The following is a 27,046-nucleotide window of genomic DNA, read 5'->3' as shown; positions in this document are numbered from 1 at the left end:
ATCAACACTGTCAATAAAGTATGTGATTGGCACAAAGAGTAGAGGAATGCTGAAAAATGATGAACTAGAGCAGTCAGATACAATGACCAAGACTACCTGATGAACTGATGTATTCAACCAAGATGCTTTTTCAGTTTGGGTAAATGCAAAATTTTATCCATGTAAATATAGGGAGTGCAGGTCATTCCTACAGCAGAGGAATAGGAACTACAGAGGAACATATTTAAAATATATAGGGATAATACTAGAGAAAGAATCAGTGGGTTCTGCAGTGGTTTTCTGCATCAAAAACACTCATTCTAGGTCTTGTATGTGGCAGAAGTTAAAATAAAAAACATCTCCTTATACAGTATGGATGAGATGATTATTATCCTACTAATAGTTCTAGAGCCTGCAATTTCAAAGGAATAATTAGAAAATTGGAAAAGAAACCTATTCTAGTTATTCAAGACCTGAGGAATATACAATACAGTGAATCCTACAGGGGTTTTCAGCCTTTTTTGTCTAGCAGGGGAAGCCCACATGGATGGTCTAGACACTAAATGTCATTCAGTTGGGAAAGACAGTTGTAATACAGTGGTTAATCAATAATTAAATGCAAATGTACTTGAGAAACTAATAAAATTTTGCTGGATTCTTCTCTCCTAATTTCTTCATACCAAGGGACATATTTTCGTCACAGACTCTTGCCTCCATAAGAGAATAATGTGGAGAATCATCAATATCTGAGATAGGAAGAAGTTTGGACTAGATGATGATATAATGCTGCCTGCCATGAAAAGAGATGATTATGGAAAGGGGAAGCCTGGTACTAGTGACAAACCAGGTACTGGTGACAATCCAACATCTTTGGATCAGATCTTGGCTGCATCAGCTTTTAACAGTTTGAACAGTTTTAGGATTCTGACAAGATTTAAGCCTGAATAGCAGGGCAATAATTCCCAGTGGCCTATCATCAACATGAATAAGTGATTTCCATATCAACAGGAACAATATCATAGAGATAACAGAAGTTACATTTATAGAAACAGTAATTTATATAGAAATTTACATTTATAAAAAGTGTAACAAATTCCTCCCTCTCTACTCATTCTGTCAGGAGGAGAGCTGTTGGTAACAGAGCTTTATAGCTATAACAACTGATATTTTTCTCTGTAGAGGTACTAAGTTAAATCCCAGCAATATCACCCAGCAGAGCAGCTATCACAACATCAGCTCCTATGCTGGTAACCAGACAATTTTCTTTATAGCACTCCTGTGTGTGTATTTTATATACTACTGCTAAAAATATCAATTTTATTCCTTCTTTAGTAACCTCTTCCAGAGATCATGCATCAAATTACATATCATATTTCATAAATAATTATCTTACTAGGAAATTTAACTTGGTGTAAAAATAAAATGTCAATCCCATTTTTCTTCTACAGAAATGTCCTTATGCCAAGACAAGATGAATCCTCCACCATATGCTCATAAATGAAAGAGAAAATATGTTATCTAATGGTTCTTTGTTAGCAAACTATTCTAATTGATTTATTTTTCGTAGTAATTGCACTGCTAGAATGTATCTGTGCTTAAACTGCTACCAGCTCTGTCTAATATCTCCTATTTTAAACACTGGGCAATGAATGCAAAGAATTTATCATATTGTCACAGATGAAGAACTATATTTCTAATACTGTCTAAAATGATTGCACTTTTAAAAAATTATCTTAATTCCAGAAAAATGTAAATATCTGTTTGAGACTGGTTATTAACCCAAAAGACTGGGGTAACAAAGAGCAAAGACAAAGTACTTTCTTTTTGTTCTCTTCCTGAATTTATGAACATATACAAAGAAGTTTGATATTGCAGATACTCATTCTTGTTTGAAAGCTGTATGGATGATGTTTTGGGCTGACATGTCCTACCACAAGGCATTGAAAATCAGAATATACCAGCAAAAATTAAAACAAAAGAGAAAAAGGAGAGAGAGAGTAGTGAAGTCACTAAGCAGAAGGTTTTGCTTTCAAAACGCCAGGATAAAATTTATGAGATAGGTGGCCTCCAACATTTATACTGCAGCTTATCTTTTTCAAGTGTTCTATAGGAGAGCAGAGAGGAAAATCTGTACATTTTCATGTGAGCAACAATTGTTTTTAAAATCACCAATATTGCTCTTTAAAATAACAAATGAAATATTAAGACATTTCATCAGAGCAAGTATTAAGTCTGAAAATAATGGTGCAGTTTTATGCTATCCTAAGAGTTAAGCTTAAAATCATGGGAAGTCAGTCAATATTCTGTTCCTGGTACTTTCATGCTCATGGAGGACACAGTGTGGCATGTTACTACCTCATCATCTCATCCCAGTCCTACTGCGTGCTGCAAAAGTGTCTTCATGATCATGGCCTTTAGTGCAGTTGCCGAGTGAGCTGGAAGGATTGTTACTCAAAAATGTCAATACTCAGGGAATGGCCCAGCTTTATTATAAAACAGCTCTCACAGAATGTGTAACAAATGTGGATTATGGCAAAAATTATCAACACCTACTCCAGTTACTAACAGGCTCCATGAACTTTGATCAAGCACTTAAACCCTTGTGAATTTTTCTTACAGCTGGATTATGTTGTCTTTATTTCCCATTGGGAAAGGTCAAGCCATATATCCCCATGTAATTTTTATTGACCAAATTTTACATAGTGGAAATGGATGGGGAATCACCTGTCAGAGGAAGTTGCCTAATAATAATGGCTGGAAAACCTACAGCCTCATTAAGAACAGATCTCCTTCCCTAGTGCTATCCAGACAGCTGTGAAACACGACAATAGATTGCAACCTATCATCCAAGGTGTATAATTCATTATTCAAAGAAACCTGGTTTAGGCATCTAGGAAAACTGTTTTTGCTGTAGACAAAATAACAGCAGAAAAATGATATTTTGAAGAACACACTGAAGTTAGCCATGAAAATGACTGCAGAAAGAATCAAACAAGAAGAGCAGAGAGTGTCAGTTAACTAGCTGCTGGTTGTGAGTTTTCAGTTTAACTTCCTAGAAGCACTCAGGTTAGGAAGGATCTCTGGAGGATTTGTAGTCCAGTGCTCAAAGCAGAGCTAATGGCAAAGTTAGATCAGGTTGTTCAGATTCTTGCCCAGCTGAGCTGGCACAGTGCCCCACTCGGATCGAGCTGGGATGGGGCTCTGAGGAACCTTACGTAGTGGGTGCCATCCCTGCCTATGGCTGGGGGTTGGAACCAGATGATCTTTAAGTTTCTTTCCAGCCCAAACCATTCTATGATTCCATGAACTTTTGGACCAGCAGTCCAGTTTGCTTTCCATGCACTTTGGGGTCCAGACTGCATTTTCTCAGTTTGCCTACTGGGCACTTCTTGGATAATGTATTTAAAGACCTGCTTAATTTCAGCTGAACAATATTTTTAAACTACTTCTCATTCACAGACTCAGATATTTGATTAGAGAAGGAACTCAGGTTGATTAAACCTGACTGATCTTAGTAAATCAGAGGTAGAAATTAACAATCACCTTCTTGTCTTTCATGTACCTTCCACAAATCCTATTTACTTTCAATGCACTAGTACTGGAGCCTTGTTCATTCTCTTGTTTTATTCTTCTAAACTTCTGTTCAAGTCTATAATTGACAAAATCATAATGAGAATAACATATTAAACAGAATGAACTAGTAATCACTTCTTCTCATTAATCTGGAGTTTGATTAAGTCTTGAAGAAGTACTTGATAATTTGGAATCTAGCTCTAAACATGTTTTAAGTATTTTAAAATCCTTCGTAATTTTTTTTGTCTCTTGAACATGAAGAATTCAATAGTCCTTTATTTTTCCATTTTTCCAAGACTTGCCAAGATATCATGACAATTGAGATTTTTAATCCACATTTTCAGACTGAGATATCTAAATTTTAGCGCCTTGATCTAATGTCACTATTCAGAAAGCAGTTTGATTTTCAGGTGTTTGGCAGTTCACTTCTGAAAATGTCTTTAATTTGCTTGTGTCTCTCAGACAGTTAATTCCCCCCTGACTTGGTAGGAAGCAGACTGAAACTAAGTGTGGTTTTCATACAGCTTTCTTAACAGCTAGCAGACAGGAGATACATCTTTGCTCCATGAACAACTTAGGCCAGATATTTTATGTGTAGCTTAGCAGTGAACGGTTCCATATTTCATTAGCAATCTCCAGTACAATTCTGTGCTCCTTGTGCCTTTAGCAAAATGCAAGAAATTACAAGGCTGACGTGAAGTGCAGGAGAGAGGAACATTATAAAAGGAACTACTTAGAAAGTGAGAAGTGGAAGTGCTCACTTGCTTAATATTAGTATAAAAACCTCCTGAAGATGAGAGGAATAGAAGCATTCTTTTCTTTTGGGTTTGGTTTTTTTTTTAATGCATTGGGGTGTTGCACATCCTAATTGAAACTTGTGGAGCAGAAAGCTGATCTTGCAGTAATGTTTGTGGATACAATTATGGAAATCCTTTGAGTGTGATTAAATTATACAGTGCCTGGATATTGAAGTCATTTCGATACTTATGTCTGCAGTAGAGTCCGTGGCAAAGTAGGAGGTGACATCTCCCTGATCAATCAGTTTAGGAAGGACAGAATGTGCAGTAGTTTTCCAATTAGCAAGTTTTTTCCAGGGCTAAAAGCACCCATAAAAGAGTCAGTTCTGCATGGTCTATTGGACAAATTTAAACACATATGAAGTAGAGACATCCCTGAAAGATCACTAAGAAGACCTGATCGGTATAAAATGGTTCTATAACAGAAGAAAAGGCATATCTTAATATTAATTGGAGTAAGGAAAGATTTTAGTTGATTTATTGCTAAATCCAGGTCTTCGGTCCCTTTTATAAATCTAGGTTATGGAACTTGGTACAGTTATTTGTTTGAGATACTGTAATTTATCCACCACCACAGAAATATAGGTTTGTTTAGTTTTTGTTGTTCATCTCAAAGAGGTGGTTGATTCTTTTCATAGGTAAAGAATGTTTTAATTTATTATCTGTTGTGAATACCTGGGCAGGTGTCCAAAGCTCCAGGATTTGTTGTTAATAAACAAAACTTGAGAATAGAGGAAGAAATTTTTTCCACAGAAAAAAAATGGAAACTGTGTCTAATACAAAGATATACTTTAAAAATAGTGTTTCCTGAGAAAAAATATGGTTCATCCAGAATATTAAAATTCAAATGCTTAACAGTTCTGTTTTCATGAAAAATCACATAACTCCAGAAGAGTGTAGGTTTTCTACAATATTCAGGCTCCTAAAATTCACCAAAAATAGTCAGACTAAAGTCTCGCTTCCCAAAGCACAGATATTCTTTAGCTGCTTCCTCACTTATAGAGAAATTAATATTCAAGGCCATTATCAATTTTTTCATCTCCATAACTTGGGGATAGATTTTACCCAGGAAGTGTTTTAATCACCTTGATAACTTCCAGTTCATTGCAAACTCACTTGTTTCTCATTTTGGGTGAGAATCACCTATGGTCTAAGGGCTCTGGAGGAAGGCATATGTGCTATGTGTATTAGTAAATGGTTCAAATGGTTAAGTATGTTCCTGCTAAAAAATTGCATCTCATTTCCAGTTTGAAGGTTTGGCTCTCAGCCACTGGGTCTTGTTATCACAGATGAAAGAGCCCTCTGATATCAGGCACTGCTCCCTGCGTAGGTGGAATGTTCCCCATGTTGTCCATATTAATCTGATTCATTGCTGCTACTGCATTATCTTTCATCATTTTTCCTAACTGTCAATTTTCAAAATAGTGCTGGTTTTGATATGCTGCTTGTTTTTGTAGCTGAGAAGCCATGAAGTAGCTGGAGAGGACTTAAAAGAGATCTTCATCTGGATGAGTTACTACTGATAGGAAAAAAAAATTCTACATCTTTGAAGGATGTCTTACACTTTGGACTACAATTTTCTGGCAACTTTCACCACAGAGGTCTCACATTTGCTTTAATAAATGACTGAAGTGCCTAGACATTTATTTTTCTATGTCTGGTTCCCAAATGGAAGCTGGATCTCCTGTGGTAGGCATATTAGATCAAGTTTTTCTGGCCTAATTTCCAGCAATTTCCCCATGATTCCTACTAGCTACCTGTCCTGGTAGTGCACATCTGGCCAAGAAGAAACCCAAGGCAGGTGGATTTACATGGAATTTAGGAAATGTCCCAGTGCCTGGAAAGTATTAGCCACTGCAGAGTAATCCATGCAGTGCAGCAGATAGCCCTGGGAACTGACTGTAAAGCTGCTTAATATAGTAGAGTGTCTGAAATTCTTCCCCTCCTCTGCAGCTTAGACATATGGCTTAGAACTCATGGAAAAGAGATGGATTCCAGCATCCAGAAACCTCTACTGTGAAGAAGTCTACAGAAACACTTCCCAAGAACTCAGAAGAGATTGCAAAAGAGACATTATTTTCTCTTTTCTCTCAAACCTGCCAAGGGTTTCATGCATTTGCCTAGTAAGTGAGAAAAGAGGCTGTTCTCATCAAATTCTCATGGGGCAACTCAGAAGGATCTCTGAACACAGGGATGAGGCCCTTTTTGTCAAAGGTGTACAACTGCATCAAGAAATATCACTCACAGATCTCTCGGGTTCCAATTCATCCCTCTTTCCCAAAAATCCAGGAAACTGCACAGTCACATTTACTTTCCTTTTCTGTGATTTTGCTTTTTTTAAGTGACTTACTGAACCATGACAAGTATTTCTTTTTTTTTTTTCCAAAATGGAAGAAAAATTTGTTTATTCAGAAGCATTTACTAACAACTCAAAAATCAATATAAAACACAGTATTGCTGTCATACTTGTATTCAAACAGATCCAAGACATATTACACCCTTGTTTTTGTGACAAACCTTTCTCCTTTGTGAAAAGCTTGTTTTACAAAGTAACAGAAAGAAGGGTGAAAAGAGTGACTTGTCAGAAGCTGTGCTTCCAAGCTGTTTGGAAAGGGGAGAAAGATCTGGCTGGTTGCTTACCCAGAAATTTTTCAAGATGCTTTTTGCTCAGATGAAATTGCAAATAAAAGCTCAGTCGGAATGTACTGCTGGTTTGTTGAACTTATAATGACTATTGCAAATACAAGAGAATACTCAGAAGCCATACTGTGGTTTCATTTCCATCTTGGAAGATAAGAAAAGCTGTTGTTTACACTTGAAAGATGATATTGAAGAATTAAATAGTGCCTCATTATCTCACCTAGTTCCACTTCTACTCAGATTCTTTTCTTGCCCTTATTCCTGTCACTGACCATACTGAATACCTTTCTAACTGAAAGAGAATTAAGATGTGGAATGAGGTGCAAACAAATGCGTGCCTCATCTAGAGCTGGTGGATGACAAGACTACAGATAAGTTTAAAGTCTGGGGTTTTACCTCCATAGAGACTTCAGAAAAATGCAGAGGGAAAAAAACTGAAACTCACAAATTTTGAATGCCCTCCAACATTTGATGATTTGATTATTTAGTTCACATCTCTGTTTACAGACTTTGAAGCTGCTTTGTGAGGTAGTCAGAAACAGAAAACTTTTACAAGGTAAATAACTGAAAGAGTTGAGAATGAAAGAAGAGACCCTCTTCGGCTAACAGGATTCTACGGCCCATTAAAAAAAAAAAAAACATGGTCCTCTGAGTAATCTTGAAAACACATGAGAATGACCATAGAATTTAGTTCCTCTTTAGGGATCAAAATAAGCAGCAACTTTATCAGGATAGTACAGCACTAAGAGCCTGGCCTTGGACAACATAATGTGAACTGACAGCCTTTCCGAGGAATTTTAAGGGTTTGTCTCTATCTGCAGTTGCTTCACATTTCCAAATTTGGATCTGAACACCAATAAGAAGCATTTAGCAGAACCAAATACTGGATCCAATTTTCTGAATGAACATTCATAGGACCATCCTTCTTCCCAGACTGAGACGTTTTACTAATAAAGGACACACAGAAGACATCCTTGACGTCTTGTTTCAGAGTCTGCATCCATTACACTCTTGTAATGAAGAAGGGAAGCAAAATACAAAAAACAAAATAAAACAAAATAAAGGAAAATTATCAATTGATAAAAGAAAAAATATCAAACCTGCTTGCTAAAATAAACAGATGGAAAAGGCAAATTATTAGTGAATACTTGTTTTCTAGCAAAGCTACTGGGGGAAATAGAAGGAAGATGAGCAAGTAAATATGCACAGCATTCCTGGAGGAGAAATAAATAGGGATCCTATTATACTGCTGCTTATGCACAGCTTGGAAACTTCACTATAAAAGCTGCAGGGAATAGAAATACACTGTATGCAAGCAGAACATCCTTGGACTTTTTACGACACTACATGCATGCCATACCCTGAGGTTCCTATAAAATACTTATTATTTGCCAGTTCAAGCTGTTTGGCTTAGCTGTGATTTGGGTAATATTTCCTTCCACTGGAAGAAGTGCTCTGCTATTGGTATAGGCTGGAGTGCTACAGCAGCATATCCTCATCTTTCTCAGATTGCTCATAAATTTTCAGGCCACAGTTATCAACCACAGGTATTCTAAACTGCAAGTGACTCTGCCTGTGGATCCGTAGAGCAGGGAATATATACCAAAATTTCAAGTTCATTTATTCCTCCATTTCCATCGCTGTGTATTTCTTATCATAGATTTAAAAATATTAATTTACCTGGGCTCTGACATACATGCAGAAGTCCAAGGCGATCTCTGTTAGTTTCAGGACAAAATATAACACTGAGTAAACTCACAGGCTTTTACTATGCAAACCAAAGGTTTTTCTTGGTTTTCTTTGGAAGAATTCTCAATTACTTCAATCAAGAAAAATTTTGTAAAAGGACTGAGTAGGCGAAACAATGACAAAACTTGAGCTCTTTGACAGAGGACAAGGAAGTTTTGATTAGAGGGAAGACAATTTGAGAAGAATTTCCTTTCCTGAGGCTGCTATCAACTATTGCATAACCCTGAGTATGGAAACAAAGGAGTTATTGGTGAGTAGACTAGGATGGTAGAAGTTCCTCGGGGTATATCCATAAAAGCTTCAAGGACATAGAGTGTGGAGTGAGAAGGGCATACAGAGAAGCTCACTCCCAAGGATAAATCCCAACTGTGCAGAGGCTGGAAGGGAGCACTGGGGAGACCCACTGCAGTGTGTGTTAACTCTCTCCTGTTAAACCAGGCTCTGCTGCACTGCTTTGTCAAGTCACATACTCTATTGCAGGACTGACTTCTCTGCCACCATCCCCACAGCCCAGACTTGGGAACACACAAAGCCCACTGCAAGACTCAGGGGCCATGAACAGCCTGAAGGCTCAGTCACAGAATGGTTAGGTTGGGGACTCTCACTTCAGAGTGGCCAGGCCACGAGCTTTTTACCTTTAAGGATATTTTCAGGGGATTCAGTAACTTAACTGCCCATGGGAGCAGAACTCGGGGAACTTTGCTCCAAAGGAAGTCAGTGATCAGGGTTCTTCTATCTTTTTCTTGGGATATTAAATATTCTCTCAGAGTAAACAATCTATTTGATGATTTTCCACTGACTGATACTTAGCTTTAGGAAAGGACAAGCTCATTTTGCCAAAATTGCCTCTGGATTAGGATGTTGCATACCCCATTGCTAGGGACATGGCCTACTGCAGAAAACATTACAATTTAATTATATTGGTGAATACAATATTATTTGTGAAATAAAATTGCCTTTTTAGGATTTTTAGCATTCTTGGATCTTTAGAGAATCATTAAACAAAGTAATTCCCTATTACCTCAGTGAAAAGGAAATAATGAAAGAGTAAAGCTATCAGAAAGGTCTGAAAGCAAATGATTATGGGTTAATAATGTTTCAGGAATTTAAATGTAAAATCCTGCTAATAATCAGAAGAAATAGCTATGCAGGATCAAACTATCATGCAGAGCCTCCCACAATAATTTATTCATTAAAGAAAAGGAAAATTATTTTCTATTATTCCAAAGACTAACCTCACAGTGAAAAATAAATTGGCATTTATAGTGCTTCATCTCTAGAAGCGAACAGGAAAGATATTTGTGACTTGCAAACAAAAGATTTATTTCTATTAAAAACTAGAAAAAAAAAAGAGTAGTTCACTTTCCTGGATACCCTTTTCTAACATTTTCATAGATTATACACCTGTGTGATAGCAAAATTATAATCTGATCACTTAGGATCATCTAACATATTCTAATTGAAAACTTTGCAATTATTTCAGTGTTTTGAATAGTACATGCAAATGCTCCTTTCCTATTTGACTGAAAGATCCTAGTAAATAAGTTTGGGTTTAAACCTCTAAATTTTTGGCAGTGCCTGGAATTCTGAAAGTAATATTATAGCCATTTTTCCTCCAAAAGCTCTTGAGAATTCTTGGAAAAATCACAGTCTGATGTCTGCATACGGGAAGCCTGTGAGACTAATGTGTGATAGGCTGTCAAAAATGGAATAATACAGAACTCCCTTAAACCAGTATGAAGAAAGATACCAAGTGAATCTCTGGCTATTCTACATCATCTGATTTCAGTTGCCTATACTTAGACTTTTACTGTTCTTTGAGGTATCTCAGATTATAAAGGCTTCTACAAGAGGTGGGCAAAGGCACCATCAGACTTAAAGAACACCAGAACTCCTCCTCTTTGAAAAGTAGCTATTTGGGGCAATTAATTTTGGGTCATGAAATCCCACCTCTACATTTTTAGGTGTGGGGTAGGTGTCTGAGGTTCTGCCATAGATGGAAGATCTCTAACCAGGACAGTCTATGGAGCCTGCAGAACCTTTTAGCTGACCTGTTACCAGGTCTTCTGGAGGATGTGGTTTTCCTATAATTCCTGTGTGGCATGTGCCAACTGAATGGGAGCAAAGTTCAGATGGGGTATCAAGAAATTTTTTTTCTCTATTCAGTACAACCAACAGTGAGACAAGTTACCGGCGGGTGCTGTAGTCTCCATTTGTGCCTTTACTCCATTTGTGGAGTTTTTCAAAACTCGGTAAGATAAATAACCCAGAGAAACCTGAAAGGACCCCACGGATGACTCTATGACCTCATAGAGGAACAGAAAGTTGGAACAGAGACCTCCTGAGGTCTCTTACCACCTGATTTATCTCACGATCTCCCAATCCTTGGATACTGTAGAACACCTCAAACAACACTAACACCAAATGTTGACCGTCTGGCAACGGCATTGAGCTCTTGAGCAGCTCTGGCTCCAGCTGGAGTTTATACACCCAGATCATACGCAGACATTTATACGTTGACAGCTGAATTGGGATCCTAGTCATGAGATGATGAATCCTGCTTCTCACATGATAGTTATGCATATGTAGAGAAAGGCAAGGTTCATCAGACATGTATTTTTTCCATCTAATTCACAGTGTGTTTATCCATGTGTGAATGTGACACACATCATGCAGGGATACTAGAAAATACTATGTCTGTCTTTTGAAAAAAAATGTTGTTTAGTTGGGTTCTGTGCAATTAATTTTCTGCTATTTAAGTCTAAGAGTAGACTAGAATGTAAATGTTGTTTTATTTAAAAAACAGAGAGTGAGTAAACTGCTTTGGTTAAAACAGCATCAAGGGGTGCTTTATAGTGAGGATTTAAAGAGCTGACTTCTGAAGCTCATTGAAGAGAAGATGTGAAAATGCTGAATACTCTATTCCCAAGTAATTTACTCTAATTATCACGGAAAAGGGGAACAATCTCTCCTTCTAAAGAGATTTCCTTCAGAAAAGCCATGACTGTTCTTCACATCAAGTTTTTAATTTGGAAAATCAGGAAGAGAGGAGATTTTAGAAGCTTTCATTTTGAATCAGTTCTCAAGTACTTACTGAAAAGAATCAGAGTGGTTTTCCAGTAGTTTATCTGACTCATAAACCCAAGAGCTCTAAACGTTGGTGCTGATGTTGAACTCTCCATAGTAGTGCCCTTCCAGAACTTTACTGCAACTTATGGCAAATCTGGAAATTACATAGACTGTGCAGCCAAATCTCTTTTCCCTTGGTTGATCAACTCTGTGGCTGGGCTACTGAGTAGCAACTCATAAATAGCAGAAATTTCTGTGGGCATAATTCTGGCAACTTTGAGAAATATAAAGGAAGCATGAGGAGAGAAATACGATTTAGTAACTGTCTTCACAACACTCCTGTAAGGAAGCCAAAAATGTTCCCAATTGTACAGATGAAAACCAAAGGTGCATAGGTTCTCCTGAGCTAGTCATCTAGGGCTTCACTCATATATCTAAATACAGGAATATAATGTCAGTTGATATGCCCTCACAAATTCTTGCCAGTCCAAAAGAGGCAAACTGCCCTGAAGATTCTGTGTCATATACCGGTCCTACACAGGCATCTTGGATTCTCCAGAATACCTACTATGTCACTAGACACATTTGTGCAGTTAACTGAATAATCGAATATTTAATCCCTCCTTACAGTCAAAAGAAAGTAGTAAATAACTCCAAGATGCAGTTCCTGACCTTGTTCAGACATTTAAACTGTTCTGAATCATGACAAATGTAATTCAACATGTCTTTCATAAAGATATGAAAGACTGAATAATATCCCACTTATATGCAGCTACAGTTATTTTATATTTATATTCTATCAGATGCTGAATTTAAGCCAAGTACAAAGTAAGGGTGGCCATTTTAAGGAATTCTTCCTGTAACACATGTACCACAACACTGCAGGTTTTTCCATAGGAATGTGAAGCTGCCATGTGTGATCAGATGCTGGTAGCGAGACAAAACACCAGCACAGAGAAGCCTTAAAACTTCTCCAAATGTTTTGAAATCTTTCCCGAAAAGTATTTTGAGTTGTAGAGAAGTGTCACAAAAGTCATCCTGGGATACATCTTCCTGAAAAGAGGTTGCTGTGAGTTGGGGTAGGAACACGGGTTCCTCCCGTGACTGAGTGGTAGGAAAAGGGCAAATGGCCTCAAGTTGAGGCAGGGGAGGTTTAGTTTGGATATTAGGAAAAAATTTCTTCACCACAATGATCATCAGGAACTGGAACAGGATACCCAGGGAAGTGATGAAATTGTCTTCCCTGGAGGTGTTTAAAAGATGCATAGATGTGGCACTTGGGGACATTGTTACAGTTGGACTTGATGATCTGAAAGTTTTTCCATACTAAATGATTCTTTTTTCTCTTCCTTTTAAGGATCTCACGGCACCCACACTATCAGGAAGCTTCTGTGTTTTCTGAAGGCTCCCATCTTGCCAATCACAGGGGAATGCTGAGAGTTGACATTGAATGAATCTGCTATAAAGCACAGACATTTGCCCATAACTGAGTACATCTGTGGTATCTGCAGGAATGAAATACAAATCTTTTAAATTCTCTGCCTTTATCATATATTCACATAAATAATGGAGTTTTTTCAATTTTGACCTTATCAAAGTCAAAATCTCTCTTTCCATCATTGCCAGCTCTTTCTAAATTAACGCAGTTTTCCTTTGAAATGAAACACATGAAAGAGTTTTATTGATTATTTTCTCAATAGAGAAAGTTTATATGGTAGATTATCACATCAAATATTCCTAACACTAATGAAAAAAATTACAAATGGATAACATTTTCTTTATTATCTAGAGAGGGAAGTGTCATTTTAAGTAGATTAATTTTATTCTTTAAATTCTGTGAACTGCAGGACAGCTCGTTTAGAATCTGATATGGACAAAATTAAGAGAGGTTTTGAAAGAAAAAACCAGTAATTTTAATTTTAATGCTCACCAGTGAAACTAAAAATGACACATAGTCATTTAGTTTCATCAAAAACAAAGATTATTTTGATCTATGATAGTTATACTTATAGTCTTTAAAAAAAAGGAAACAAAAGAACCTTTAAAATATACTTTTGAATTAAAAATACCATTTTGAAAATATGAGAGTGAATTATTCAGTCTCCTTATTCGATTTTTCCTTATTTTCAGTACAAACAATTCAGAAATGTGAGAAATTCATAGTTTTAGTGCCATTAAATCAGCCCTTCCCAAACACTAACACACAAACCTTTTGACAGAAAGGATCACCAAGTTTAACTTTGATCACTTCTAGCTCTCAAAAAACCCCCATCAACAGACTGTGATTGCAGTTTCTCGAGCTTATCCCTGACTTATATAGTTGCTCACTTTCTAGAAGATCTTTGTTTCAGCCTTCCAGATCATATCTTTATAGGAAGGTCTATTTAACTGAAAAGGCTGAGCTCTTCTGCAACACAATTTTGTATGAATCCCTGAAATTCACCTGGCACACCTGGTTTAGAAACACAAGTGTCCACATCCCAGTTGCACATGGGTTTTAAAGTTTACTGCGTAATGTTTTTACAGCAGAGTTGTCACTTTTATGTATATAAAAGCATCTCAGGTGCATTAGCAATGTACTCCTCTGGGGCTAACTGACTTTAATAGGTTTCTCAGCTATCACATTACTACACAGATTTATGCACTGTGGATCAAAAATAACACTTAGTAGTGCATATCACTGTCCTCTTTCATGCTCTGGACAAGAGTGTGGCTGTACACTTCTCTGATCAAGACCATAGTGGTTTTGAACATATAATAATGCCAAAGACTCGTGGATATTTCCTATCGAAGTTTTGCAGGAACAGGTAGGAGCTGAAGTTTCAGGACTGGCACCACAATAACCAAGTCAAGTCTTAACAGTGCAGCTGGTTAGTTCAGCACAGATTTTCAGATATGATTCACCATAATTCACCAGAAGTCTACTCTGAGGCAGTGTCATCCCAGGGTGCATTTAAGACCCTAGGGGAGTTTATGCCTTGGAACCAGTCTGAGAATGCTGTGGAACATAGCTCCCTATGAAGAAAATTAGAAGAATCATCAATATTAAAATTCAGCTCAATTTATAATACATATATTCAGCTTAATGTATAATATATATGTTGTCCAGGAACAGGACAACACCAAATCACCTTGGTCTTAACAACAAAGATAATCCAAATTAAAAAAAAAGGATTCTGGGCAGCATATGACAGATGCAAAGCAGAATATCTATGTCTGGTAGAAGAGACAGCTCCAGTGACTGAATACACAGCAGCCAGCCCCCTACACAGTGTTTTGAGAACTATCACCCACCAGAATATTTAGATTGAGGAATTCTTTGGTTACATCTTGACCAGCTTCAATATCCACCAAATGTTATTCCAACAAATGTACATTGAATATGACACACACACACTTTACATGAAAAAACCCCACCACAATTAGAATTCATGTTGTTAATTGCTGCTTTTGAAAAATACACAAAAAATTTCCTTTTTGCCAAACTCAGAGAAATGAGTGACCTTTGCAAGCCACTGCCCAAAGAGCCAGGGAAGGAATTGGCAGGAAAAAAAAGCTTTGTACATACTCTTAGAACTGTGCTGTTTCTAGAGCGTAATTTTTTACAGTGGTTGCTATGATTGTCATTATAGAAAAACACATATTGCCAATTATGCATATCTTTTTATTTTTCTACCATGCATAGTAAATACTATAATCAATAGTTGACTACCATAATCACAGCAATTACTATGCAGCTTTAATACTGAATCACTGCCAAGAATATTTTTCAACATCAAGACTGTCCTACTCTTCTCACTGTAAACATAGCAGTATGTTCCTCGCCAAACACTGCAGACAGGGACAACCTTTCTCCAACTCATCTCCCATGGGATTCAGAGATTTAGGTCAGATCCTAAATGCACGATGCATAAAAGTAAAAGAATGCTGGTAAATCCTAAAGCCTTTATAGGCTGGAGCTACAAAGAGGTGTCAGGACAAACCAAGAGATGAAGAAGATAAATTTTATTATTTAGTTAGTATTAAAATACATTCTACTAAAAATATATATAATCCTCTGGGAATACACACATACAGATACATATATACACATACATCTAGTCACACGTGTACACCCATACCCACAATCGAACAAAAATGTATGTACATATGGACACAGATAAAACTTTTTGCATTATAATAATTTTAAACTTTCCATTTAAAAATATTAAGCCTGAATGAAGAAACAGCAAAATAAATTCCTGTTTCTGAGTGTATCTCAGTAGCTGTATCTTTTCACTGTAGGGCTCCCCTCTCAAATTGTTTTGACACAGATAGGATTACTGCAAAATTGGTCATGAAATAAACTAATCTTTTATGCCTACCCCAACTGTTAGTATATTCTTATCTGCACTGGCAGTGTTAAATCTGTAGGTAAATATGAATTTGCTGACTATAGTATAGCTTCAAAAGAACAGCATCCTGACAGGAGAACCAATATAGCCTTGATGCTAATCTTTATTTCTACAGACAGTTGCTAAGTATAAATACACTCCATCAGCTTTGCAACTCTAATCTAAAGCTGTTTATTGCCACACCAAAATAAGAAGTGGAGTAGAAAGAGTTTGAAAGCAAACCTAAACTTCAGAGGATATGTCAATGATTGATGACATTTTCTTGTCACTTGTTATTTGTATGAATAGATAGCACTACTACCTTGGAACAGAAAATCTTTAAAAATGCATAGGGAGTATTTGAAATAGGAGCATTCAGGCATTCCAGGGTCATGCATGGTAAAAGAGTTGGGATGAAGAGGTGATATTTTGTCCAGTAACAGAATGTCAACACTCAGTAGAGCAGTAGGAAGGGTTCAGTAGAATTCTGCCTTCAAAGACTGGCGACTGCACGGGCTGGCTCAGGTAGAAGTATCCCAGGATGACTTTTGTGAGACTGGGCTACAATTTAAAACACCTTTTTTTGGAAAAGATTTCAAAACATTTGGAGAAGTCTTAATGCTGCTGTACGCTGTTGTTTTGTCCCACTGCCAGCATCTGATCACACTTGGCAGATCCGTGTTCCCATGGCAAAAGCTGTGATGTTGTAGCATGTGCACTACAGGAACGATCCCTTAGCAACAGGTATTCTATGATTCTGTGGTGAGCTGGATGACCACACCTATGTGTCCTGACTTTAAATTCAGTATCTGATCTAATATATTAAATAACTGTAGCTGAATATAAATGAAATATTAATCAATCTTTCTTGAATTTATTGAAGACATGTCAGGTTGCCTTAAGTTCTTTGGTAACATTTTGAAGCTATTTGAAAGAAGAAAAACTGTATTCCGTTTCTTCTCTCACAATGTTATGCAGACTGGACCTTATCCCATTCAGTCATGAGATCTGGATAGGCTACAGAGCTGGGCACTAAAGAGCTGTATGCAATTTAACGAGATCAGGTGTTGGATTGTCCACCTGGGATGGGACAGTCCTGGTTACACATACAAATTGGGGTACGAGAGTCTGAAAAGCAGCTCCATGGAAAGAAGGTTGAAGATTTGCGTGGATGCCAAATTGAATATGAGTCCACATGACTAATCAAAAGGGCCAGCCCTATCCTGGGGTTCATCCAGCACAGCATCCATCACTGGCTGGTCAGCGGAGATGATTGCCTTGCTCTATTCTGCACTAATTTGACCTGGACTTGAGTGCTGTGTAGAGGTTTGGGTGCCTCAGTGTAAGAAAGACATAAAGTTGTTGGAAAGCATCTAAAGGAGGGGAATCAACATGGTGAAAGGCCTGGAGGGCAAGACTTGTAAGGAGCATCTGAGGTCCCTTGCTTTGTTAGCTTGGAAAAGAGAAGAGGCTGCACCTTTCTCTGGGGGGACAGTGGAAGGGAGGGTGCTGATCTCCTTCCTCTGGTGACCAGCAACAGCACATGGTGAAATGGAGCCAAGATGCATCAGGGGAAGTTCAGATGGGACATGGGGAAAAGCTTCTGCATGGAGAGGTGGTCATTCCCTGAAAGAGGCTATCCAGGGAAGTGGTCACACATCAAGCCAGTCAGAGTTCAAGGAGGATCTGGACAACTCTCTTATCATATGGTTTAGTTTTAAGTAGTTTTGCAAGGAGCAGAGAGTTGTACTCAATTATCCTTAAGGGTCCCTTCCAGCTTGAGGTATTCTGTGATTCTATGATTTTAAATCAGATATTACAATTACCACATTTTTGCTGAGAGCTTTCACTGCCACTCTGCTGAGGTTCGTCCTCGCTTATACACCCAGCATGGTTGTGTTCAGCATCTGCTATGAAGGAAGACAAAGTTTCTTTCATCTTTAGGGGTAAAAGGCCTTTGGGGCACTGAGGCAGATTCCGCTTCAAAACTGATTGGGCTCTTTCAGTACTTAGTTTCCTAAATACTCACAAGATGAATGTGTGCATGCATGCTAAGTTCCCCATAGAAAATGATCTTGGTCTCAGAGATCATGTTTCATATTTTCTTCCTTACTATTTATGTTCTGCTCTGAAAGTAAATGAATACTAAATTGAATCAGCAATTCAGGCTTGCTACATTTCATTGATCTATGACAGATCAGAGCTTGATGCTGAGTTAATGTGGCCCCAGGCACCAACCTTTACCACTAATATGGTTTTAAAATTCTCTACTCAAGTCTATTTATTATGAATGTAATCTGTTTTAGGAAAGCACCTAAATCTCTACTAATGATTCATTCAGATGCATGCAGTGTCCTCATTTAAAATGTCCAGGTCAACCCTGCTTTTCCTGATTATTTTAATAGTGCACATTGTTCTATATTACTTGGTTTGCTTCCACTCTCACTCTGTTTCATATATTTTTTGCCTGACTCCCACTGAAGACAGACTGGGATGATTTATTTCCTTATGCAACACTCTTTGTATTCTATAGTTATTTTTTGCCACAGCAACACTTTATTACCTTCCTCTTTCAGCAGCTCACTCTCTCAGCCACAAGTAAAATTTAGGGAAGTTTTCTGAAATTTCTTATGATCTGCCAGCCAAAATTTTATCTGGGATACTATACCCCAGATTCTTAACTCAAAAAAAATTAGTTCTGGACCTCAGTGATTCTCCAGTGATTATCATCCATCAACACTAACAGGGAAGTGAGTAGATTCAGCCTCCTGATGTCAGCAGATAGGGTTCAAAAACATTTACATCTGTCATCCGGCTTGTCACCTTTGGTAAGTCCTTTCTTTACTCCCTCTACTTTACTTATTTGATCCACGGCATCCCCTTCAATTTCTCCTTACCTTCCTCTCATGTGCTTATTCCTCCCAAGCACAAAGCAGGGAAATGGATGTTTCTGACTATTTACTAAACTGAAAAATAAAACTCTGAGTTCAACTGGAATAATAATATTTTGGTCCTTCATCTAAAAGTGTTAAAAACAAAAGCCAAAAACATCCCCAATATATTTTCAGTCTTAAAACCAATTGTCAATCTATTGTACATGATACTTCTTGGGGTTGTCTTCTTCGTTTTTTTTTTTTTTTAATTTTCCCTTAAAGAGTAGGTAATTTTTTCAAACAAAATGCCAAAACTATGAAACCTGAAAGAACATTTCCTTTTGAAATTATTATATAATATATTTTGACATTTTATAATGGAATCCTTAGTTGAAAAATACTGGCCATAATTGGGCTTAAACTGCTTCTCAGTATAACTTGAATTCATGAACATATGAATTTTTCAGTGAATTTACTGTCCATAGAAAATTTGTGGCCACGCCTACATACAATGAATAACAAGGTACTGTTATTCCTATTAATGTTGTATGCTTTGGCTTAAAATTTACACTGTCTTGTTAAAATAATTTCAAAATATATTCTGATTCCAATAAATACCCCTAGTGCTTCTGATGAACACTTCATTGTCTGCAATCAACTTTGGAATTTGAAGGCTTTGGATTTAATAGAGACACTCAAATTAATTCAACGTTAGATATATCTATATATCTCGTGGAAATACCTTCCATCCCTTGAAATTTCTCATCTAAAGGCTATAAAATAACAAATAAGATAATCTTGCAAGATCTCTGCCCTATTGAAGTACTTCCAGGAGTATATACTTCCAGGCTGGTTGCTCTCTTGAGGGTTTGTTTCATGGCAGATTTCAGGCTCAGGTCAAATTTACCCTTGAACATAAATGCTGTTGGCCATTTGGCTGTACACCTAGCTTTTATTTATCTGAGTTCTGGTAGGGCAGCTCATTGTTTCGGAGGAGTTAAAAAAGCACCTGAAAAGTCATGTGCATCTCGGTTGTGCATTTCTTCTGGTTGTCAAGGAAACCACCCCAGGATTCCTGGCAACAGACTTCATCTCAATCGGTAATGGAAACACCACAGGTATTAGCCAGTCAGTCACCTCCCACCGGGTGCTATTTTGGGAACAAGTCAATAGATCAGATTCTCCTCTTCCAGCAGCTCTGAAGCTGTGTGAGGGTTTGTCATGTGCCTTTGTCTCCACGGGGCTCGGCTCTCTGACAGTTTCTCTGGGCAGAGAGGCATCCTAGAGGTGAGGCTGTTAAACACTGCTCTCAAAGTACAAAAGAAGCCTTCAAAGCAGTATGGTAAACCTGTCTCTAACTTTCCTGAACTCTGGAGTGATGGCTAAAAATTATCAGGGGGAAGAGGGTGGTAGCCTTTGTTTCAGATGGACCCTCTTTCTCTTCATGTACCAAAACTGTATAAAAGTATTTACATTAAAAAAAAAAAAAAAAAAAAAAAGGCATATTTGTAACGGATACCTATTTAGTCATTAAATGTCCCGAAGATGTTGACTGAGATATTCAGTTCTAGGAATGGCAGAACACTATGGTTATGGTTCTGGGGTCACCTGTGAGTACTACAGGCAGTCACCCAGACTGAAAGTCAAAGTGCCCCTGCTACCAGCCTGCTCCCAAACTGAGTTTTTCCAGAGAGCATCCAGAAGGGTAAAGTGCTTTATTTCATGAAGGGGAAAGTAAAGCTTTGGGTGTGACTGGGGATGTTCATAGGAAATGACAGAGCAAGCTGGAATAAAGTTACTTGAATGCTAAGGGGAGAAAATAGGACAGGATAATGGGGAAGACAGATGGTAGGAGGAAAAGTAAAACTGTGATGCACAGCTGAAATGGATATGTAAAACAGGGATTCAAAACCTGTGGGGTGGGAATGAAAGAATGATAAGAAATGTCACACTGGGGAGAAATGGTTGTGGACAATTGAAAAATCAAGAACAGGGAATTTATGGTAAAAAATGGATGGGTCTGTGCTGTCACAGGACTGCACGGGGTTTCAGTTTGTGAGGGGAAAAGCTGAGGTAACTCAGAGGGGAGAGAAAAAACTTCATAGGGGAGGAATGCTGGAATTCCCTGGCGTCACCTGCAGGGAATGGAATGAACATTTTGGGGTAAAATTGAGCACTGTGGGAATAAAAGCTGGGAAAATCTGTGGAGGACATGTAGCAGACATTTTGGCGGGAAAATCTGAGGTGATCTTTGGGGGAGAAAATGGTTTTTGGGGAAAAATCTGAGGTAATTTGTGGAGGACAGGCAGAGAAAATTTTGTGATAAAGCCTGAGGTAAATTTTAAGGTCCAGAAGGAACATTTTTGAGGTAAAATCTCAGGTAATCTGCAGGGAACTGAATGAATATTTTGGAGGCAAAATCTGAAGTAATCTGTACAGGACAAATAGGAATATTTATGTGGGAAAATCTGAGAGGAATCAGTAGCGGACAAAAAGGATATTTTGGGGTAAAACTGAGCAGTGTGGGAACAAAAGCTGTAGTAGTCTGTGGAGGACGTGTGGCAGACATTTTGGTGGGAAAATCTGAGGTGATCTCTAGGGGAGAAAATTGGTTTTGGGGAAAAGTCTGAGGAAATTTGTGGAGAACAGGCAGAGAAAATTTTGTGATAAAACCTGAGGTAATTTTTAAGGGCCAGAAGGAATATTTTTCAGGTAAAATCTCAGGTTAATCTGCGGGGGAATGAATGAAGGTAAAATCTGAGGTAATCTCAATGGAAGAGAACATTTCAGAAGGAAAATCTGAGGTAATCAGAAAGAACAGTTTAGGAGCAAAATCTCAGGTAATCTGTATGGGATATTTTAGATGGCAAATCTGAAGAAGTCTGTGGGGGACAGAATGGATATTTTGGGTGCAGAATCTGAGGTAACTTGTAGGGGACATTTTGGAGGGAAAACTTGAGGCAATATATAGGGGACAGAAGGAAGATTTTTGGGGTAAAATCTTAGGTGACCTATAGGACACAGCTAGGGGACGTTTTGGAGGAAAAATCTGAGGTAATCTATTGGAGGGCCAGAAGTCACGTTTTTGACGGAAAATTTGAGGAAATTTAGATGAAACAACATAAAGGGTATTTTTGACAAGTGAATTTAGGATAATTAACAGAGGAAAACTGAGCATTTATGAAGGGAAAGTCTTTTGTAACACAGAAGACAGAGCATTTTTGACAGAAAATCTGGGATAACTTAGAAGGGACATAGGTGACATTTTTAGCTGAAAACCTGGGTAAATTTAGAAGAGTACTGTCGCGGGCAGAGTGGGAGCTGCAGAGAAAATCTGTTAGAAAAGCCCTTCTGTTGAGTCATGAGGTGCAAAAAAGGACCCCCTTGCTTTCTAAACTCCTCAGAGAGGAACCTGGGTGTGACTGAATCCAATCTTAGCCCCAGACTTTTTCAACAGTTTATGCATGGAAGATGTTACAGGTGTAATTGAACCTTCATACAATTTTGTCCTGCAGGAGAAAGGATTGCAAACCAAATATATTCATATAAATTTATATGACTTATTATGATACTGACTAGACAAAAATAGCTTAATCAGAATTATTTCCTACGCAGTATAGGAGCTATAAAAACTAGTGTAGTACAAAGAACTGTTTTGAAGCAACATTGAAGCGATTATATTAAAGCTAGCAAAACCCAGTTATTCAATAAAAGTTAATGTCACTTAGCCATACCAAAAATGGTGGATAATCTCTTTTGCTTATCTTTGAGAAATAACTGAGGGGTGTCCACACTCAGGGAGGAATCTTGCCACACACCCTTCCAAGAAGGAATATGTTGGAAGACCTACTGCAAAAAATTGGGACTGGGTGGCTGGAGGCTCACCTTGTGGGGCTGTTGGGTCATGATTCCCTTCAGGCACAGGAGCTGGAGCTTCTCAGGCTTGAGTGTGTTGTTGTCCATTGGCAGAAGCCATGGGATGACAAGAGGCAAGAGTGAGCAAGAGCAGCGTGACTTCAAGTTCAAGAGTGGAAGGGCGAAGCAAGAGTGAACAAGAGTAGCAGCAGCTTCGAGCTCAGGAGTGGAACAGTGAGGTAAGGGCAGCAGCTTGGAGCTGAAGTGAGTCGAGCTGAAGCTGGAAGCTTTTGTGGAGCTGGGGGGGTCTGTGGGGAGGTGGCTTGAGGATCTCCCTGGGGGGCTGTTGGGTTACGGTTCCTTTCAGCTCCTTTCAGGAGCTTCTCAGGCCCAAGTGTATGGCTGTCCATTGGCAGAAGCCGGGGGATGACGAGGCAAGAGTGAGCAAGAGGAGCATAGGCTTTGAGCTCAAGAGTGGAATGGTGAGGCAAGAGCGAGCTTGGAGCTGAAGAGGCGGCACAAGAGGCCCTCTGGGCAAAGGGCCTTCCTGGCACAGCCAGGGCACCTTCTCAGCCATGGCTGGCTTTGCGCTGGGCGACCTCCCTGGAAGCAGGGCTGGGTCTTTGCTGTTGTTGGCTTTTTGCCATTGTGCTCCTTGGCTGCCCAGAGAGAGAGGCAACCCTGTAAGGAGGGTGAGAGCCCCTGTCTCTGCACCTGAGGGAGAAACAGAGCTCTCCCAGCCTATTTCCCACCCTGTTAGCAGGGCAAAGCCTTTTCCCCAGTCCTGGCCTTGCCCCTGCTTTCTGAGGGCGGAGCCAAGCCACTTAGGTGCAGTGTGGGCACCATGACTCGCCTGTAGCCAGGGCCTCGGTCACTGCCTATGCTGCATGGCTGCCAGTCCTGCTGGTGACCTGCCAGCGTGCCGGCCCTGTACTCAGGGCATGTGTAACAACTTTGTGGAACCCTTTGTCCCCAGGAGCAGCCCCTGGTCCCTGAAAGCAGGGAATGGATTAGAGGGAGGGGAATGAAATAAAAAGAGAACGAAAATATTGTCTGGAATGGGAATATTACAGTTAAGAGAAATCCAGTCTTAGTTTTGGAGAATCATCTCTCAGCTTCTTCCAATGTGGAGCTCCTGGGAAAGCCTGTGCAGGAGCTAAATTCTCCCAAGCCTGGATGACCTCAGATAGGCTACTGGAAGTCCCTAAATTTTTTTATAGCTCAAGAGGAATCAATTCATTAAAAGCCCCTCTTTTCTCTCTCAGTAGTCTAGGAGTAGTTCTATGTAGACACATCCAGAGTGGTGTCCAGTCATGCTGATGACATGTGTTCTTTGTTCTCCCTTTGTGCATTCTGCTCTCCATGCTGGAAAAGAAAAAAGTGTGGTAGTGGTGAAGTAATCACATAAAAGTTGATTTTTATTTTAATTTATTTATTTTTAAATTTATTTTTAATTTAAATTTAATTTAATTTATTTTTTAAATTTTATTTAATTTATTTTTAATTAATTTTATAATTAAAAGGAAACAGTTAATGAGGGAGCTGTGAGTAATCATGGCACTACTTGCAAATCTCTGCAAGCAGCTTCACAACCTGGTGAGTTCAACGTTTGTGGAAATCAGTTTCTGGAAGTAAGAGTGAAATAAATAATCACATTCACCTCAAAGTCATCAAAAAAATAGCAGCCATAAACTGAATAAATAATACCAAATCAAATTTCATTGGTTATGGAGTAGGAGGATGTATGGAAAATTTCCTACATTGCATACCTCAGCTTCAAGAGCAAGCACTTTGATTGTCTTCCACAGTAATTCATAAAAATAGAGGAAGGAAAAATGGAAGAAAGTAATTTAGTGCACAGCATAGGAAAACATGCTTGGAAAATGATGTGTAATGATTCAGTGTTGAAACTGAAGGATGAATTTAATGTTGTTCCTGAAGGACCATTATTGAGTCTGTTGCTATTCAGTATTGTCATTAATGAGCTATTACGATCTTTGCAATTTTGCAGGTAGCATTGATTGGAGAGCACCTGAAGAACTGAAGGGCAGGAATCCAGGTGATCCTATGGAACTGGGAGTGAGAATTGACGAAACTGCTGGTACTTCATGACAGGGATACAGATAGTGTTCTTAAGCAAAACCAGTCAGCTCTCCTAATAAAGGATAGTAAAGAAATTGTTGGGTTGCAGGTTTATAGGAAAGGACTAAGACATTTTTATTGCTCACAAATGACCATGAAACACAATGACAGATTGTAGGAGAAACCCTACAAATTCCAAAACAATCAGTATAAGCAAGGAGTAAGCCTCATAACACAATCCTTCTCTCCATTCAGAATTGGGGGAGACCTAAGCTGGAAATCTGGGTCCAGTTTTCTTGGGCAGCCAGGAATACACTGAACCAACAACCAAACTGGCATGAGCGAAATGTTGCTCCAGCTCAAATTTATGATACCACAAATATATTGGACAAGTTGAAAATAATGAAATAGAAGAGGAAAAAAATGACCCGTGCAACAAGTAATGCAGCAAAGGACAGAAGAACTGAAAATTGTTACTGTTGAGATTTGATAGAATAGTCACACAACAACCTAGTGGACCTTTCAACTGAAAAGTTGAAATTAGGTGAGAGTTTCTATTTGAGAAGGATAAAATTAAAATACTCATTACTGTTTATCTGCTGTGAGATAAGAATTAGGAGAAATGCAAAACAGGCACCAAACTTGAAAGAATATAAAGAAGTTTATTAACAGACCTAAAAGAAGAAAAAAAAAATTATACCACCTTCAGAACTCTCCTCCTCCCCCCACCTTCCTCCCTTCTCCCACTGACAATGTGAAAAGACAACCCTTAAGATGTGGCCCGGACCGGCCCAAGCAGGGCCTGGCCGGGCCCACTGGGCCCTGCTCGGGCCCTGCAGCCACCTGTCCCAGGGCCGGAAACGAGAGAGAGCTTGGAGGGGGAGTTTGCCTATTCTTAAATGTGGATCACAGAGGTGATCACAACTTTAAGTGGCTTAGAGAATTGTCCATATTCAAACTGGCCAGCTGATAGGTTCTATCAGTTCCCAGAGGAAACTGTAAGCACCCCTTAGCAAGGACGTCCCTTCCGGGACTATTCTTGCTAACCTAAGACACTATTTGAGAAGGATAAAATTGTCATTACAAGAGAGAAAGATGCCATTTCTATTAGAACCATTATTTCTTTTTTTTGAAGTCCTTAGAAACTCAATGCTACACAATCTTGAATGTTGATAGTTCTGTTTTCTAACTCACTAACCCAAGAGGAGACATGTTTCAATGACGGGAAGCTAAATTTGTTTGCAAGACAGTGTGTGTCTAAACCGCAGGAAACCAGTTTGGGAGATATGCAGACAATGTATTGTGTATGTTTGTACTACTCGCTGAAGAAAAATTATATGGAAGCCTTTTAATTTTCTATCACAAAATGGGCAGGGCTCACACAGAGGAAAGATCTTTTGTATTGAATAGATGTGATTTGACTCCATGATTGGCCCCTGGTAGCTCCCTGTAAAGCAGTGAGCATGACATGGTTGTATATGCTACGCCAACTTCGATGTTTAACCTTGCTGCTTCAAAAGGCTGGTTAAACAAAAACCCCTCAAAAATATTGCTTGAAGTAATAATTGATAGTGACAAGGGAAAATATACAGTTAACATAGTGAAAGAAAACAAGATATTTTAAAAGCTTAGTAAAAGGATGAAAGCAGTTTTCTACACTCTTATTATAGAGTCCCTTCTGGTCAAAAAGAAAAAGAACAACAATTAGGTAACTACTGTTAGCTGCATTAGAGAAAAGCACCAGAAGATCATGAATAGAGAAACCAGTGCTGTGTTAATGCAATTGGAAAGAAACTTTGTTCTTATTCACTGTCTGTTCCCCTGTAATTTTAAGAATTTCATGTGTATAATCTTTTATAAATCAAAGAAATAAATCTATGCTTTTTAAAATTTATCTCCCATCAACTGGTAATTGACTTTTGAAAACTTGAATAACCTCAGAGTTTGCTTGTGTTCCCCTGCAGATCTGTGTTCAGACCCTCATTCTGTAGTCCCTTCATTATTGTTCCCTGTATCCATATCTTCCTACATGTCACCCTCCTAAGGAGAAAGTTAT

The 27,046-nt window shown here is 38.5% G+C and overlaps 1 long non-coding RNA gene across 2 annotated transcripts in view; it reads left to right on the top strand.

Annotated features, from left to right (window-relative positions):
* The window catches only part of LOC108448196, a 53,481-nt gene extending 27,922 nt beyond the window's left edge, over positions 1-25,559 (top strand). The window contains exons 3-5 of one of the 2 annotated variants that reach the window (XR_001864000.1): positions 5,807-8,988; positions 23,023-23,147; positions 24,920-25,559. This is a non-coding gene — a long non-coding RNA (uncharacterized LOC108448196). Of the gene's footprint in view, positions 1-5,806; positions 8,989-13,164; positions 13,362-23,022; positions 23,148-24,919 lie in introns of those variants that run through there. The other variant, XR_001863999.1, reaches the window with a different exon arrangement.
* The last annotated feature ends 1,487 nt before the right edge of the window (positions 25,560-27,046 follow it).

The sequence above is a fragment of the Corvus brachyrhynchos genome, unplaced genomic scaffold, assembly GCF_000691975.1.
Source record: "Corvus brachyrhynchos isolate BGI_N302 unplaced genomic scaffold, ASM69197v1 scaffold307, whole genome shotgun sequence".
NCBI classification, from domain to species: Eukaryota; Metazoa; Chordata; class Aves; order Passeriformes; family Corvidae; genus Corvus; species Corvus brachyrhynchos.
Note: the sequence above shows the minus strand (reverse complement) of the source record. Positions and strands in the feature narration are given on the sequence as shown.